At 39.5% G+C, this 16,124-nt stretch overlaps 1 pseudogene; it reads left to right on the top strand.

Moving 5' to 3' along the window:
- The first annotated feature begins 5,189 nt into the window (after nt 1–5,189).
- LOC123956081 lies at nt 5,190–15,884 on the top strand (annotated as a pseudogene).
- Nucleotides 15,885–16,124: the final 240 nt, after the last annotated feature.

Here is a 16,124-nt window from a genome sequence, read left to right as displayed (position 1 = left end):
GTTTGAATGATCTTACTACAATGACAGGCTTTATGAGTTTATTTAGGACTGACCTGCCACACGAAGATGCATCTTGAAGAGGGACACTCATTTGTCAGGAAGCCATGCATGAAAAGTTACCATTCTTTATTATCTTGCCTTTCAGTTTTTCTTCCATGTCATTGATTTCTTCCAAAGCTGATCCATGGTCTTTCATTCTGGTACCTTAAATTATTCTGGGTGTTCAAGGTCTTTCATCGTTGACCCCAACAAACATTCCAAGTTTCCGAAGGTTCATCATCAACTATTTCCTTCTATGATGTGACTGCTTCAACCAACATATTTGCTTCCATGATGTAAGTGGGTTTGTGTGTGTGTGTGTGTGTGTGTGTGCTGTTACACATGACCCAAATGCATTATAGGGAGGGATTTCTTCTCTATTGACCTAAATCTTCTTTAGTTTTCTACACAGTTCAGATCTCACCTCTTTCTTGATGGCAATTGGAATCTTCATATTTTTAATGTCTGAGTCCCCATTTTATATTTTACATTTCTAGTTAATGTTGATATTTTTAAAATGAAGTTTACAAGATAATTATACTTTTATTCAAGAAGTTTTAAAACAGCCTGTGGTTATCTGCTTGTTTATCCATTCTAGCCCAGGAAAACATGTTCAGAATGAGACAGATTTCCTCTTAAGAAGGACCATTCTGGACGAAGGTGATCTGAAGTGATCTGTCCCTTCTCTGAATTATTGTAGCCATTATTATCTAAAAAACTATTTTGACTTATATATTGACTACCTTTGCTATCTTCTCTATACTCTCTTAAATAATTATTTAAATTTTATTTAGCTAAATATATTTAAATCTCATTTACTTAATTACCTCAAGAATTTTTTGAACAGCAGAAGCAGTGATTATTTTAATGTTAGTCCCATAGGGGATGTTCACCTAGTAAATAAATTATAAATATTGCCTGGCTTCACTGTGTTTCTTTTGTTTGTTTTGGGGGTTCTTTTTGGTTTCACTGTTTTTTTAAAACACACCTAAGAATTTTTTGTATATGTAACTAAAATAAAGAAACTTAATTCTTCCCTTTTTATCTATGGAGTAAGTGCAAGAAAAAGGACAATAGGAAGGTTGTTCAGGGATATGAGAATTATAAACCGTCACAGCTCTTTTATATTAATATTAAAATTTGTCCTAAATTTGTTGTTGATGCCCTTTTCATTAAATTGTTAACAAGTTCCTAGTATGAATCTCATTCAATTTAAATAAATTTACTTCCATATTGTTAACAAACATTAATAACAAATAATTTTTAAACTACTATGCAAGAATCATTTCTGAAATTTAATCTCCATGAGCTCTTGCTGTTTACTAACTGAAAGTTTAGCTACAGAAGAATGATTCAATATGTGTTTTTAGTGGCCAAAAAGCTAGCAGTTTTTCCCCAACTTAAAATGAGAAAAGTGCTCTTTTGCAAGGAAATCTCTTAGACCAAATCTCATTATCAGTGATAAGAGACGTTCACTTGAAGTTATGTATCACTTTTTAAAAACCACAATTATTGGGGTACCTAGGTGGCTCAGTTGGTTAAGCATCTACCTTTGGCTCAGGTCATGATCTCAGGGTCCTGGGATTGAGCCTCGTATTGGGGGTCCCTGCTCAGTGGGGATCCTGCTTCTCCCTCTTGTGTGACCCCCCATCAAATAAATAAATAAAAATCTTTAAAATAAATAAATAAGTAAAAACCACAAAAATCGCCATAGAAAGGGAAATAAAAATAATAGCATCAATAAACGGACTTTTCATTCAATGATAACATCAAATTAATCAACATTAAAAGCAATCTGGGTGTAATAAAAGAAAAGACAGCCAAATGATTTCAAACAAATACTCTTTTTCTTCTGGATAATACAGGTTATAATGTATTATCTCTCAATTTAGATAATTTTTTCTTCTAATTGGTCTCATACCACCATTAACAGTATTTTCTACACCTTGATGTTTTTGAATCGCTTAGAGGAAAAAAAAAACAAACTACACCTAGTAGGGAAGAAATTCATGTAATTTTGGAATCTCTGCTAAGTCAAAGCTAAGCTTTGAATTCTGACTTAGTTTAATATTTTCCCAAATCCTTTTTTCATGATGAGATTTTAGAACACTCCTTAAAGCAGTTAATCAATTTGCCAAGAGCAGTTAGTCTCTCCAGAAGGTGAGAAAATAATAAGAGCTCGAGCTCTGTTGCTTTTCTGACAGGCTGGACTCCCAGTGGCACTGGTAGTCAGATCAGCTGCAGTGAGGAAATTTCGTATCACTGAGTCCATGCTCGAACTCAGTATCCCTTACTATAACCACTTCATAATGAGCTGATAAAGCAAGCAGGGGATTGGGTGAGGAAAGATGTGATTGATACCAACAGGATAATCTTATCTAACTGATAACTGAGAGCCCCCTCCACAGAAGGGTCCTTCTGGGAGCACAAGTGTTCTCCTACGTTGGTCTACAGCAAGAAGCCCATCGATATTTCTCTTCCCCAGGCCAATCTGTCACCAGTCCTCTTGCTTTTTCTTTCTAAATACCTGATTGGTGGATGTAGTCATCAGCTACTCTGTGTGACTGGTGGTGCCTGACTGTTCTCTCACCAGGAGACTTTTCTTTTCCGTTCAATGCTGCCCCTCAGATGGGCTATACAGTAAACTAGTCCTCTGCCATGTGGGCCAGCAACTTATTTACCATCCTTGGGACAGACTGAAATTTCCCTTCCTCCTAAGTGAACTGTTCATTGGAACACCCCCACAAGGCCATTCTAGAGAGTCATAAGCAGAGCCATAAGAGCAGGTACATCAGGTCATGCAACTTTCTTGTGCTTTTGGAACCTGATAAATCTGGATTTTGTATTTATCACTTCCGTTTGTTGGTGGAGAACTCTTCAGCACACCCAGCTTAATGCTTGAAGAACAAGGTAGGAACTGTTCCTTTTAGTAGCTCAGGTTGTAGTTACCTGCCTGCAGTATCTATCTTAGACCAGTTGCAAACTAGGGACAATTAGCTGAAGAAGACATAGCAATAAAACCTTAGTGGCTTTCCCTATAGTTCTCTTACTTGAACTTGGATGTGCTTTATATAACACATCAGTCTACCAAAGATATCACAAGCCCCATTGGATCTGTTGCTTCATACGGGTCAAGGGGAAGAACTTCTTGTACTACAGCCTAGATCTGCTGGAATGCCTTCTCTTGCTCTGGCCCCACTATTTGTAAACAGTTTTGTAAGCAGTTCGTTTGATAAACATGTCAGAGCTACATATCCACATGTGTTACAGATTAATCTGAAATCCAAATAAGTCCACAAACTCTTACATCTCTTCCTTATTAGTATAGGATAAAGAGGGCCCCGAGTAAGCTTTCACTTTGGAGGAGATATCTCAACAAACTCCAGACCACAGGACCCCCAGAAATTTTAAGTAGCAGATCTTTGAATTTTGTGCGATCTATCCTTCACTCTCTTTCAAGTGCAGGTATTACTAAAACATTTATTTTACTACTTCATGGCCCTAGCAGCATGATTCATATAATCTATAAGCATTATATCCTAAAAGATGGTAGGATAATTAAAGAAAGTTCTGGTGATATCTTAAGGGATGATAAGGTAATAAAAATCCCTGAGTACTAAATTATGGCATGGAGCTAGAGAATAACTAAAGGCAAAGGTCAAGGTTCACACTTATCTCTACCAAATGAACGCAAATTTCTTCTGGTAAGCTCTGCTATTGGAATAGAGACCCCTCCTCCAGCACCACCACCACCCAAAAAAATGTTATATCGATAGCTACAGAGAAAGCCAGCTTCTAGGTTTGTATTGACTTACCTCGCTAAAGAGAACCATATGAGGGACACTTGGGTCTGCCTTCGGCTCAGGTCATGATCTCAGGGTCCTGGGATCGAGTCCCATATCGGGCTCTCTGCTAGGTGGGGAGCCTGCTTCCCCTCTCTCTCTGTCTCTCTGCCTACTTGTGTTCTCTCTTCAAATAAATAAATAATTTTTTTTTTAATTTAAAAAAGAAAACCATATGAAATAGCCACTGAATGGAGTCATGAGATGCTTATAAATACTATCATTCATTTTCATTCCTAAGATGTACCTACCTGTCTTCCTCACAGACTGAACAGGGGAGGTTAATGGAGATGCCTTAGACATCATCACTGCGTGGCTAGGTTCTTGATGGTGGATCTCATTTCTGAAAGTCCCGCGGTGATGTGGCATTTCTTTTGCCTTAGCATTTTGTTAGGGGACAGCCTCTACAGTCTCCACTATGCCACTGCCACTATAGCAGTCTTAACCGTGTGTATCAGGGAAAGATTAGGGAATCTGCCACTTTCTGAATACATCTCATTAAATTATCCACACAGGAACTAAGGAATGAATCATAGTATAGGTTTGGGATCTTACTGAATCCAACCTGAAATGATCTTTGAACAACATTTTATTCATCCTCTGACATCCACCTGACCATGAAGTGACTCAAGGCTGAAAGCCATGCTTCGACTTAGCAAACCTAGGGGTTTATATGGTTTTAACAGAGATAAAGTAGGATTTCAGCGCCCTGATCCTCTATTTTGATCTCAGGACTACACGATCACTTACCCAACACTAAAGATCACTGTAGGTCTGACCAGCTAATAGAGTAACCCACTGAGCCACCCAGGCGCCCACCAGCTAATAGAGTAATTGCATTCACCTTGCCTCTATCATGTAAGTAATTCTGTTTGGCCTCGATTCTGATGGAATCTCAACATCTACACTAAAACCAGGGAAGCTCATGCCATCGATAATGTCAAATGTGTACGGCCCCAGCCATAGATCCCCAGAGAATAGCATCCACGGTGCTTTTCAAAGATTCTTGTTCTCTTCTCGCTACTTTATATCTACAGTTGAATGAAGGCAATGTCTCCTGGCTCTCTGGAGACAAGTGAACATAAATTACTCCCACATTCTTACCTCTGTACGATTTTGGATTCCTCCTCCTCCATCATGCAGACAAATTTCTGTCATCTGCCCTTTATTTAGCGGAGACTAGCACTAAGTCCATTTCCTAAAGAGAATTTTTTTCTGATATAAAATTCTTATCCTGCAAAACTAGGAACTAGTGTAGGGGTGGAATACAAAATTCATTAGCTAGGTAAGTGCCAACAGTTTACCTCCATGAACCCGTGCTTCGAAAATTACCAGAAAATACCAGAAGAAAATACAAAGACATGTGGTGCAGAAAACAGATCAACAAAAGCAAGGGGCAGAGAACATATGCAGGATGATCCTGGCAGTGGAGGTCAGAGGAGAAGAGCTGTGCACCAAGACAGAGGGCAGTTTGCCCGGATTTCAGCGGGTCAGCGAGCACCAGCAGCGATTTCTTAAAAAATACCAACACGTCACCTAGACAGTTGATGGGTATTTGGGGCTTGAATTTGGAATAAGTATATATTAAAAACAAATTAAAAAAAATTAGTAAGACATTTAACAACTCCGTCTGAGAAATAAAAATAGGTACGGTATATCTGAAGTTTCATCACCAGTGATTCGTGTTTCTCTAGTCATTATAATCTAAATCATGAATATTGATCTCACTAAACTGTGTTGTAACGATAATAACAGAAATGCAACACAGGGAAGGAGAGAGAGAGAGAATTGAGGATAATGAGGGACTTGAAAGGCAAGCTTCATTCTTTTCCATATCAGTAGTTAATACTGAAAAATCACAAGGTCAATAGGTAGCAAAATAAGAATTTTCAAGGGACTGGGAAGGAGCAGGAGGATAAGCAAGAGTCTAGAGGACCAGTGCATGCCGCAAGCAAACCTTGCAGAATAATTTGGAAATTTCAATCATAGGCCTCAGTAAACTTGATACAAGTAAATTCTCCTTTGCTTAAGGGGAAAATGATCATAAATAGGTATAGTATGGGTATCTAAAATAATTTATTGAGTTCCAGGCAAATTTCATCGTACCCAATCTTGACAAAAACTACATGAGATAGAAACTACTTCTGTGTTACAGATGAGAAAATGGGGACTCAAAAAAGATGAAGTAATCTGCCCCAAGGCTCTCGGTTAGCCAGTAGCGGACCCAGGAATCACACAGGGAACCATCGGGGGCCAAAGTCCTTGTTCTTTCTATTCTAAATGCACTATCATCATAAAATATCTTTTTAAAAAAAAAAAAAAAAGATTTATTTATTTATATACTTATTTATTTGACAGACAGAGATCACAAGTAGGCAGAGAGGCAGGCAGAGAGAGAGGAGGAAGCAGGTTCCCCGCCAAGCACAGAGCCCGATGCAGGGCTCCATCCCAGGACCCTGGGATCATGACCTGAGCCAAAGGCAGATGCTTTAACCCACTGAGCCACCCAGGCACCCCCAGGAAAATATGTTGATAGAATGGTTAAAGAAGCCTTGGGCTGGGCCTGTAATGAATGGACTCTAAATGTATGGTAAGGAACAGAAGAACATCCCAGCTGAAGGAACAACGCTGTGTGTGCTGAGAAAGGCTAAGAACAATCAGCCTAACTGTAACAAGGTCACGTTATAAAGGGGGAGGACTGATGTTTGTCAGCTTTAATGTGGAGATGGCATTCATTCCAAAGGATTTTTTCTCATTAATATCAGGGGGAATCAAGAACACTTTAGCCATTATGCTACTTCTTTTATTTATTAAAATAAGATTTTTCTGACAGAAGGACAAACACTCATCCATCTGGTAAACCCTCATGTCACAAGAACAGATGTTTAAATGACCCACAACAAGAAGAAAAGTAAATACAGAATGAGATCTCTTGCCAAAGCAAATTATCATAACAGGAGCATCCGTCTCTCTTGCACAGCCAAGAGACTGTCTGCCTAACTGGGTTAGAGGCATGGACAGAGGCCTCTTGTTGCCAAAGTGAGCCCATTTCCGTGTAGTGTATCTGCCTTCAAAACAAAACCACCAATAAAAACAAACACTTCTATCTTCTTCTATGGAAGTTCTAATCTAACAGTAAAACCTAAAATTGTTCAGAAAAGCAATTGGTTGACTCTTGATCAAAACATTCTTGTCAGGTTTATCTTGAGGTTTATGAAATAATACGACTATTTGAGTTCCTTCCAATAAACACTCATAGTCTAAGAACTGTTTAAAAGGCTATTTCTCAAGTCTCTGTGACCTTCTCTGGACTCTGTGACGTCATCTTCGTGAACAGGAATGTTATATAATTGCGGGTTTGGGCTGAATTGTTTTGGATAATGTTCTCTATGGACATACATTATGAAAACAGTACTTAGATTTGTTCGTATAATTATCACATAAAGCATTCGGCTGTTAACATCGTGGGTGTCAAAGCAAATTGCAGGCATGGGAAAGAGCTGCAGATGTCCCGCCAATTATTCTAAGTACTATTATAATAAAAATCGAATGACTTGGATGGTTAGGTTAATAACATACTAAGAGAAAAAACACTTGCCTTTTAAAAGTAGTTTGAAGTTATAGTGCACTTTCGTGCAATACCGTGCTAATCTAACAAAGACTGTCTTTTGGTCTCAGATCCTGACTTGGCATGCTGAATGAGAACATATTATTCAAAGTTTTTGCCTATGGCCAAGCTTTAAAGAAGGTAATTATGATTCCAGGTATTTGAGCAGAAAAGAGGTTCAGCTGTTTACATATTAGGCACAATAGGTGAGCTGTTACCGAGGTTTGAAATAGAAATCTCGAATGGAAAAGAAAATTATATAGGCTACCCTGAAAAAATCATAATTCGATCAAGGTACATGTCGAATTGCAACCTACCCTAAAATACCTACAGAACAGAAGCATATTTGTAAATGATCTCTTTCTAATAAAGCCTCGTCGGGTATGAACCCCTGCTCTTCTGCAATTCTGTTCATCCCACATTTGTCATATAGGCTGCGGAGATGAGACTCTGGATGCCAGGGTCATTTAAAGCTTCAGCAGAAATAGAAATTAAATGTGCCCCGAGACACCTTTTGCAGCCCTGTAGTAGAACTGGGTCAGGAACTCAAACCCTCCCTTTCACTACTTCAGGGATCAAAACAAAGAACTTGAGGATGGTGGGCGGAATCTTGTATTCCTGTCTCCAGGCTGATAAAATCGCCTCTGACTCATATAGAGGTTCAGAGCTAAATTTTTAATTTTCCACACCCATACATGCTAAGTCTCATTGGATTCCTCTGGGAATCTATTAGTCAGGCTCTTTGAGATGACGAGGAACAGAGATATGGCAAGTTTACTCTGACGGATGAGAGTTTTTGTACGAAAACACCCAGAAGTAGGTGAGCAAACCATCTTGGTGGCAGTCAGATGGACTCGTGCCTCTCTGGGTCTCTTCAAGTTTCTAAGGAATCTGTTGTCTGATTAATGTATTTCGAAGTTCTTTGAAGGAAATGATCCAGTTGGGGTCAGTCAAGCAGAGTTCACTGAAGAACAGCCCTAAAAGACAGAGTTCTCAATCCAGACCACCTTCGAGATCACCAAGTTCCCAGGTGCCCAGCCTGTGGCTAGCTGCCATTTGGCCATTAATAAGGAAGGAACAAGCTTGTAGTAGCCACATCCCAGAAAGGGGCTGTGGATATTCAAGAATGATGTGGAATCCAAAGCAGTTTAAAGCTAGGCTCCTGTTTTCAGATTGTCTGCATTAAATCCTGAATTAACTATATCCAAGCCCACACAGCCCATGGAAGGTATTTGATCTTCCTACGCCTCGGTTTCCTTATCTGTGAAATAAGTAGATTAGTATTAAGTATCTCATAGCAATCCCATGATGAAACGACATAATCCATGTAAAGAATCACAGAGATCAGATAATATAATTGTTTAGAAAAAGCCATTAAATCATGCTTAACTATTAGTCATTTGAATATCCCTTTGCATACCACTAAAAATCTCAAAGGCCACAGTAAATACACATATATTTGGAAAAGCCCTGCACGTGAGAACCTTGAAACTCTGGCTTGAATCCTTTCATAATGTGAAAATACTGTCCTGTTTGAAAATATTGTCCTGTTTGGTTCTATTTTTCAGTTCTATACCGAATTTCTGTATATTGGACTTGCCAAAAATAGGGGCATACTACAGTTAAATCTGGATGGTCCATGGATTTATGAACAAATGTATTTTTTAAAGTAATATAAAACAAACATCTTTAAGGTATATTCACACCTTGTTCTTGACATGCAGAATCATATCTACATGTATCGTTGTTCAAGGACTCTTTCTTTTAAGGAAATAGAAATAAACAATAGGAGGCCTTTTATCATGAGCCCCGGTGCGCATGAGAAAGGCTGTTCAACTTCTGCCCTCACGCAGCTTGACAGATGTATGCAACAAAATAGACACCCGTGGTCTCGGTTTCAGCCTGATCTAGGTGTTAATTCCCACCTATTAGTTCTACAATTTTAGGGAAACTCATTAGTCTCTCAGAATCTCAATTCCTTCAGACAAATTAAATCATATTCTTGGGGTGGGGCTCAGGTACCACGTTTTTTAACTCCCCAGTGCCTCTGCTGTGAAGTCAAGTTTAAAAGTCCACACTCTAAAACCAGTGGTTCTCAGACGGTAGCATACACCACAGTCAGACTGCTAACACCCACCTGCAGAGTGTCTGACTCTGTAGATCCGAGGTGGAGCATGGGATTTGTATTTCGGACAAGTTCCAGGTAACAGTGATGCAGCTAGTCCAGGGACCACACCTTGCAAACCACTCCTCTGAACGCATCTGCTTGTCCCCCTGGCGAGGCACCTCTGAACTCTAGCTATGAAGGCCCAGCAACATCTTGCTTCAAGTCAGACTCCCTCATCTCCTAATTTTTCTTTTCCATTCCCAATCTCTCCCTCAACCACCAACAGTATTAATGTTCTTCGTCTGTGTCCACTAGACATTCTTTATAATTATTTATAATCAAAGCTCCAAAACCAGAATGTTCTTTGTGACTCCATTGTTTTTCCCAGTCTTCCAGTCGCCCCAAGGGCAAAACCGTGCTCTATGCATTTGGGTACTGCTGGCTTTGAGCAAAATGCCTGCTGGTACATAGCAGGAGCATAATAAATAGTTTGTTGAATCTAAATAGTCCATAAGCCAAAAATACTTATCTAATACCTAGTATCAGACCTATTTCTCTGAAAAAGATTAACCTGAGTCAAGGAGGATGTAAACCTTATCATCATTTATCAGGACTTTTCAGTTATTTCAGGAAATGAGAACAGTGTTTTGCTTGGTAAGAAGAGGCACATGTTTTTATAGCCTTGTTCTTGCTAACATTTTTTCACGCCTCTGTTCCTCAGTCTGACCATGCTCCTCTCTGTCAGCCTACACATGCTAAGCTTGCTACCCACACACCCCCTCAAGCACTTACCACACTGTGACAAAAACATACCAAATTTTCCAGACAGGGGTTTCTTACTTTTTAAACAATACTAAAATAAAAAACATCAACATGAAAATTGACCCTGTTACGATCTACGGTCTAGGTAAGTAAATAGGATGGAAACTACAACAGAAACATTCGATTTAGCCCCGGTGGTTCCCACTGAGGTAATTGGCCCAAAGTCTGAGGAGTATGTCTCCTTAATAAGGTGGTAACCAAGACTGTGCCTGTTATCCTTTAACCTCAGGGTCTGTTTATAATTTGTTATTCATTAAACAGCTAATTCTTTACCAGGAGGCCAAAAGCTAGCTATCTTTGCCATGATATAGTATCCTAAGTCCTGTTGCTGCTTGTTCTGCCCTTTCTTTGGCAGATATAATTACAAGTAAGCTCAAGGAACAAAAGCACTCAAAATGCAGATACAGAAACAGAAGCAGAGAAAGAAGAAAACGAAGATGACAAAGAAGAAGAAGGTGAAGAAGAAGAAGGAGGAGGAGGAGAAGGAGGAAGCGGGGGGAGGAGGAGAAGGAGAAGAAAGGGGAAGAGGAGGAAGAAGGAGGAGGAGACTGAGGAGGGAGGGGAAGAGAAGGGAGGAGGAGGAAGAACACTGTGACAGTAAATGTGCCAAGGTCTAGCTCTGGAAACAATCTTTAGTAAAATAGGATCTTGGTCATGGGATCTCAATGGGCTATGGGGGAAACGGCTTTGTTTGTTTGCTTGTAAGTTGTTTGGTTTGGTTTGGGGGATATTGATATTGATATTAATATCCATAGTGTTGTGGTGGTCAGGAAAGATGAAAGGCCAGAACTGGCTGGAGGAAAATGCTGGGATCTTTTACTCCAGAATGCAAGAGACTCAGAAAAAATGTCAGAAACGGGAAAGTGCCTGAAATGAAACGTCTGGAAAACAAACCAACAAACAACCCTGTTAGCATAGTAGTCTAGTCTTAAAAACAAAACTTAGAGAAGACTCCTCCTTCTTTTTAAATGTAAGGAAAGAATATAAATTGGCCTACTTAATGAAACTGTTTGAAACCCTGCCTATTAAAATTTCCTGGAAGAGTTATACACCCATGATTCTCTTACTATTTCACCATCTTCTTAACAAATCATATGTCCAAATCTCCAGACATGTTCAGCTAATACCAGCGATCCCCCCCACCTATAGCTTCAGTCACCTGACAAATATTTTCTGCAGGCATACTGTATTTAAAACTCTCTACTGCCTAAAGAAACAGACACTTGCACGCACGCGTGTGCACACACACACACACACACACACAAATGGATTCAGTCTCTGTCCTCACACAACTTTTAAGTTCCACAACACCTGATTTTAAATAAAAAAGCATTTAAAAATAAATTTTTTAAAAATTTTAAAGATTAGACCATCTTTATCATGAAGATTTTCAGAATTAATTATAAGCAGACGAAAAAGGCTAAGCAAGTCCCTAAATGATGGCCTCTGGATACCAAGAGAATAACAGAGATGCAGAAAGACAGTTTCTGTGTGGTGAGTAAATTCTGCTTCACAAGGAATCACCCCAGAGCCATCATCCTCACACCCCAGAATCTCCTTTGAAAGGAGGTTACAAATATCAGCGAAGGCAGTAGGAGCAAACACTTGAATTACTTTAGAGTCAAAAAGAAACTCAAGGGGGCAGAGATCCAGCTGTGTTTCTTTGTTTTTATAATGTGGATCAGGATACAAAACTGCAGAATTGTTGCTAAGAAATTTTTAAGAATATGATAGTCATACTTTATTGTATTGCAGAAAAGAGGAATAATGTTCCCCCTCACTAACCTCCTTTTACGTATAAGTTTGAACAACACAAAGTATACTGATGATGAATCTGTATCACACACACACAAAAAATTTTGCTATAAATGCAATTTTCTGCTCACCAGAAATTGTCTGCCATGTGGCTCTTTGTAGAGTTGTGTTCCTCTCTTAAAGCATTAGATTCACTTCCATTCAACTCTAATGGGTTTTGCAAATTTTTGTTTTATTTTCAGGGAATACATTCCCGCCCTTGGTTATCATGCTCCAGACCTTGGGTCCAGAAAAAAATTTTAATGTAGCCAAAGCTTAGTATGTTGCAGCCTAGCACACCACATACTGGAGTAGACTGTACTATACATAGCAAACAGTCAAGGGTGGTTTCATTGAAACAGAGCAAAAATTTTCCCCTTGTTATTTTGGGGTATTTCAAAAACGTGCCTCTGAGCTCTAGCATGGGGCTTGATTAATGCATGATTTCCTCTTTAAAATTAGAAACAGGAATCGAGAATGAAGCTTAATAATTTTCATTTGCTCTTCTTTTCCAAGCATTCTAATTAAGGCCTGATTCCCAGACCTGATTAAGCAGCTCCTACATCTGACTGCAGTTTTTAGTTATCCCTGCAAGGCAGGAAGCTTATTTGGAGTGAATGGGAACAATCTGGGAAGGAACAATGAGGCGGGATACGCTGTGGAAGGCGAAGGGGGGAGGGCTGGGGGTTGGGGGCAGTGGTGGTTTGGTTTGGGTTTTGCTCTTAAAATCAGTTGGCCGTGTCCGTGGCAAAGTGCAACAACAGAGTTCAACAGCGAATGTCAAAAATGTCATTCTAAGTAAAGCACCATTACTTTAGGACTCTCAGAGCATTCTGTGAAGAATATTCTAGTTTCCTTTGAATTCCTTGAGTGTAATGGTACAAGAGTAATACATACTTTGTCTTAAGAAAATGTAGAAGATACATGTGCTATCACTATCCCATGCTCTTTTTCTCATGGATTCATTGTAATCAGAAAAGGAATTGAACGTATATTTTGTATGGCTTTCATGGAGCAAAAAGCTGAATAAAGAAAGAGTAATTATCGGGGGCATCTGGCTGGCTCAGTCGGTGAACCTGCAGCTCTTCACCTCAGGACTGTAAGCTCGAGCCCCATGTGGTAGAGATGACTTAAAAAATAAATCTTTTTTAAAAAAAACAAACAAACTAGCAATTGTCAGACACGAGTTCCCTCAAACCTATTTTTCTCCTTGAAGATAATGGCCCTGAATTATTTCAGAACACTAATTTTTGAAATATTGAAAAGTTGCACTCTAACATAGCCAATGGCCATTCAATATTTCTGGCTAATATTTAGAAAATCGATAACTAAGTTGCCCTTGTATCAAAGGAGTACAAGCTGAAACTTGTCTTAGGCAAATCATGTAATCATGTATGATTATATATGATTCATGTATGATTATATATAAATGAAAGTCAATTTCTCAGAAGCTCTATAGATTCCTCCCCCTCATTTTTTTTAAAGATTACTTATTTATTTGACAGACAGAGATCACAAGTAGGCAGAGAGGCAGGCAGAGAGGTTGGGGGGGGAAGCAGGCTCCCTGCTGAGCAGAGAGCCCGATGTGGGGCTCCATCCCAGGACTCTGGGATCATGACCTGAGCCGAAGGTAGAGGCTTTAACCCACTAAGCCACCCAGGCACCCCTCATTTTTTAAATGAATTTTTAGTTACAGAGTGCGTGGCAGAGCCAGGCCATGAGTGGGGTCCAAAGCTGAGACACAGAGAGCCAGACTTCGCTCATACATTTCTCTATAGCTCATCTCAGCACTTCTATCCCCTCCATTTCTACTTTGCTACCTACTAACTCAAAGAATACCTACTTGCTTCAGCTTCCTGGAGTAACGTGAACTCATCCTAACCACTGAAATGACTAAGTCAGAGTGTTTTACAGAGTCCCTTCCTAGCCATTCCCATTGCCACGAGCCCATATCCAACCAATATCCCTTTGTTTCAGGCTTGGGTTGTATTGCCCTAGTTGTTTTCAGTGTTTTCTTTCTCCCACCACCTCCCTTTCTTTCCCATTCTCTCTCTCTCTCTCTCTCTCTCTCTCTCACATCCACCTGCAAATTGGAGTCACATTGATTTTCCTTAAACACCACTTCACTTACCTTATTTTCCAGTTAAAAAATCTCAGCTACATCCAGATTGATCATCAGGGACCTTTAAATCCTACATGCCTGGCTGCCTCTGAACCTCCCTTCCAAAACAGCCTTTACCATCAATCTCTGCTTTTCCAAACCCTAGAAACATTTCAGATTGCTGGTGGCTCTTATCAGTTCCAAATACAATAGGTCTGAAGTGGAGCCTGGGATTCAGCTGTGCCATCGTTGCTAGTGGTACAGACTACATTTTGAAAAACAAAGATTTAGACAACTCTTCTCTTTGGTCATGGAAACACTGGCCTCTGTCAAGGGCTTATTTGAAGGATGAGAAAAGAGAACTATATGCAATAAAATATTAATATCTGATTGAATCAAGGTAAGGGCAGGGCAAACTTTAAGTTCTTTTCAAAAATTATACAGTAGTGCATGATTGATAACTGTGTACATATAAGCTGTGAAATTATCTATATCCTATGAAAGGAAGGAAGGAAAGAAAGAAAGCCCAATATTAACAATCGAAACTTCTGAAACAATTGTCCAACATTTTATGAGCTACATAAAACCTAAATACTACCGCAAATAACATAACCAAACTTAGTCTGAATCCTGCATTTCTGTCCTGGGCATCAAGCATTTATTAGCTTTTGCTCAGTCATTGCCCTCCTGCTTGCAATGATCCATGAGCTGGATTCTCTCCATTTGTTCCACTAACCAGAGTCCAACACCCTTTAGCAAATGGCACCTCTTGCCTCTTTAAATCCTGCATCACTGGAAAACTAAAATTATGCTCTTCAAAAAATCCCCTAAGGCCAATGCTATAGAGTTATATACTTTTATTTAAAGCATTCTTTTGTTTTAAGAGGTCCATGATTTCTACTTTGTTTCCTAAATGGAGTATTAACAGAGATCAATAATCCAATAGAACAATCTTTGACATAGCATAGGAACAGCTCTTAGTGGCACTGGCTAGAAAAGTGGTAGAAAGTAAAACTCATCAAATTTCCACATTGTTTCAAATACAAAATTATTAAATATATAGTTTCAGTGTTTTTACTGAGCATTCATGATAAAAGTTTGAGTCCTCTGCTCTTCCACCTGGGCTGCCAACGTGCCATCCAGACCGAGGAAGACCCGGAAATTTGGGACCCACGGGAGCCATGGCCATAGCCCCATCTACAGGCACCAGAAGCTCCCAGGAGGATGGGGTGATTCTGGTGGCACGGGGCACCACAGGGTCAAACTGGACAGATATCACCCAGCTTACTTTGGGAAAGCTGATATGAGACATTACCACTTGAAAAGGAACCAGAGCTTCTGCCCAGCTGATGAAGCGTGGACCTTAGTCAGTGAGCAGACACAGGGGAATGCCACCAAAACCAAGGCTGGAACTGTTCCTATCACTGATGTGGTGCCATCAGGCAACTACACAGGTTTGGGAAAGGGAAAGCTCCCGGAACAGCCTGTCACTGTGAAGGTCAAATTCTTCAGTAGAATTGCTGAGGAGAAGATTAAGGTTATGGGGGGGAGGCCTGCATCCTAGTAGCTTGAAGCCATGTGGAAAGAGCTTCATTTAATGCTAACAAGTGCTTTTCAAAAAAATACATAAAATAAATAATAATAATAATAATAATAACAACAGTAATAATAATAGAATTATCTGAACTCTGGAGCACCAAAGGAAGCTTTTATCTTATGGAAGATGGATTGACATCTCAGTCGGTCTTCCGTAACTATAGCTCAGTTTTTATATAGTGGAAAATTATATAAATTTGATAAAGTAAGCATTTT

The sequence above is a fragment of the Meles meles genome, chromosome 14 (assembly GCF_922984935.1).
Source record: "Meles meles chromosome 14, mMelMel3.1 paternal haplotype, whole genome shotgun sequence".
NCBI lineage: Eukaryota > Metazoa > Chordata > Mammalia > Carnivora > Mustelidae > Meles > Meles meles.
This window is presented reverse-complemented; position numbering and strand designations above follow the sequence as displayed.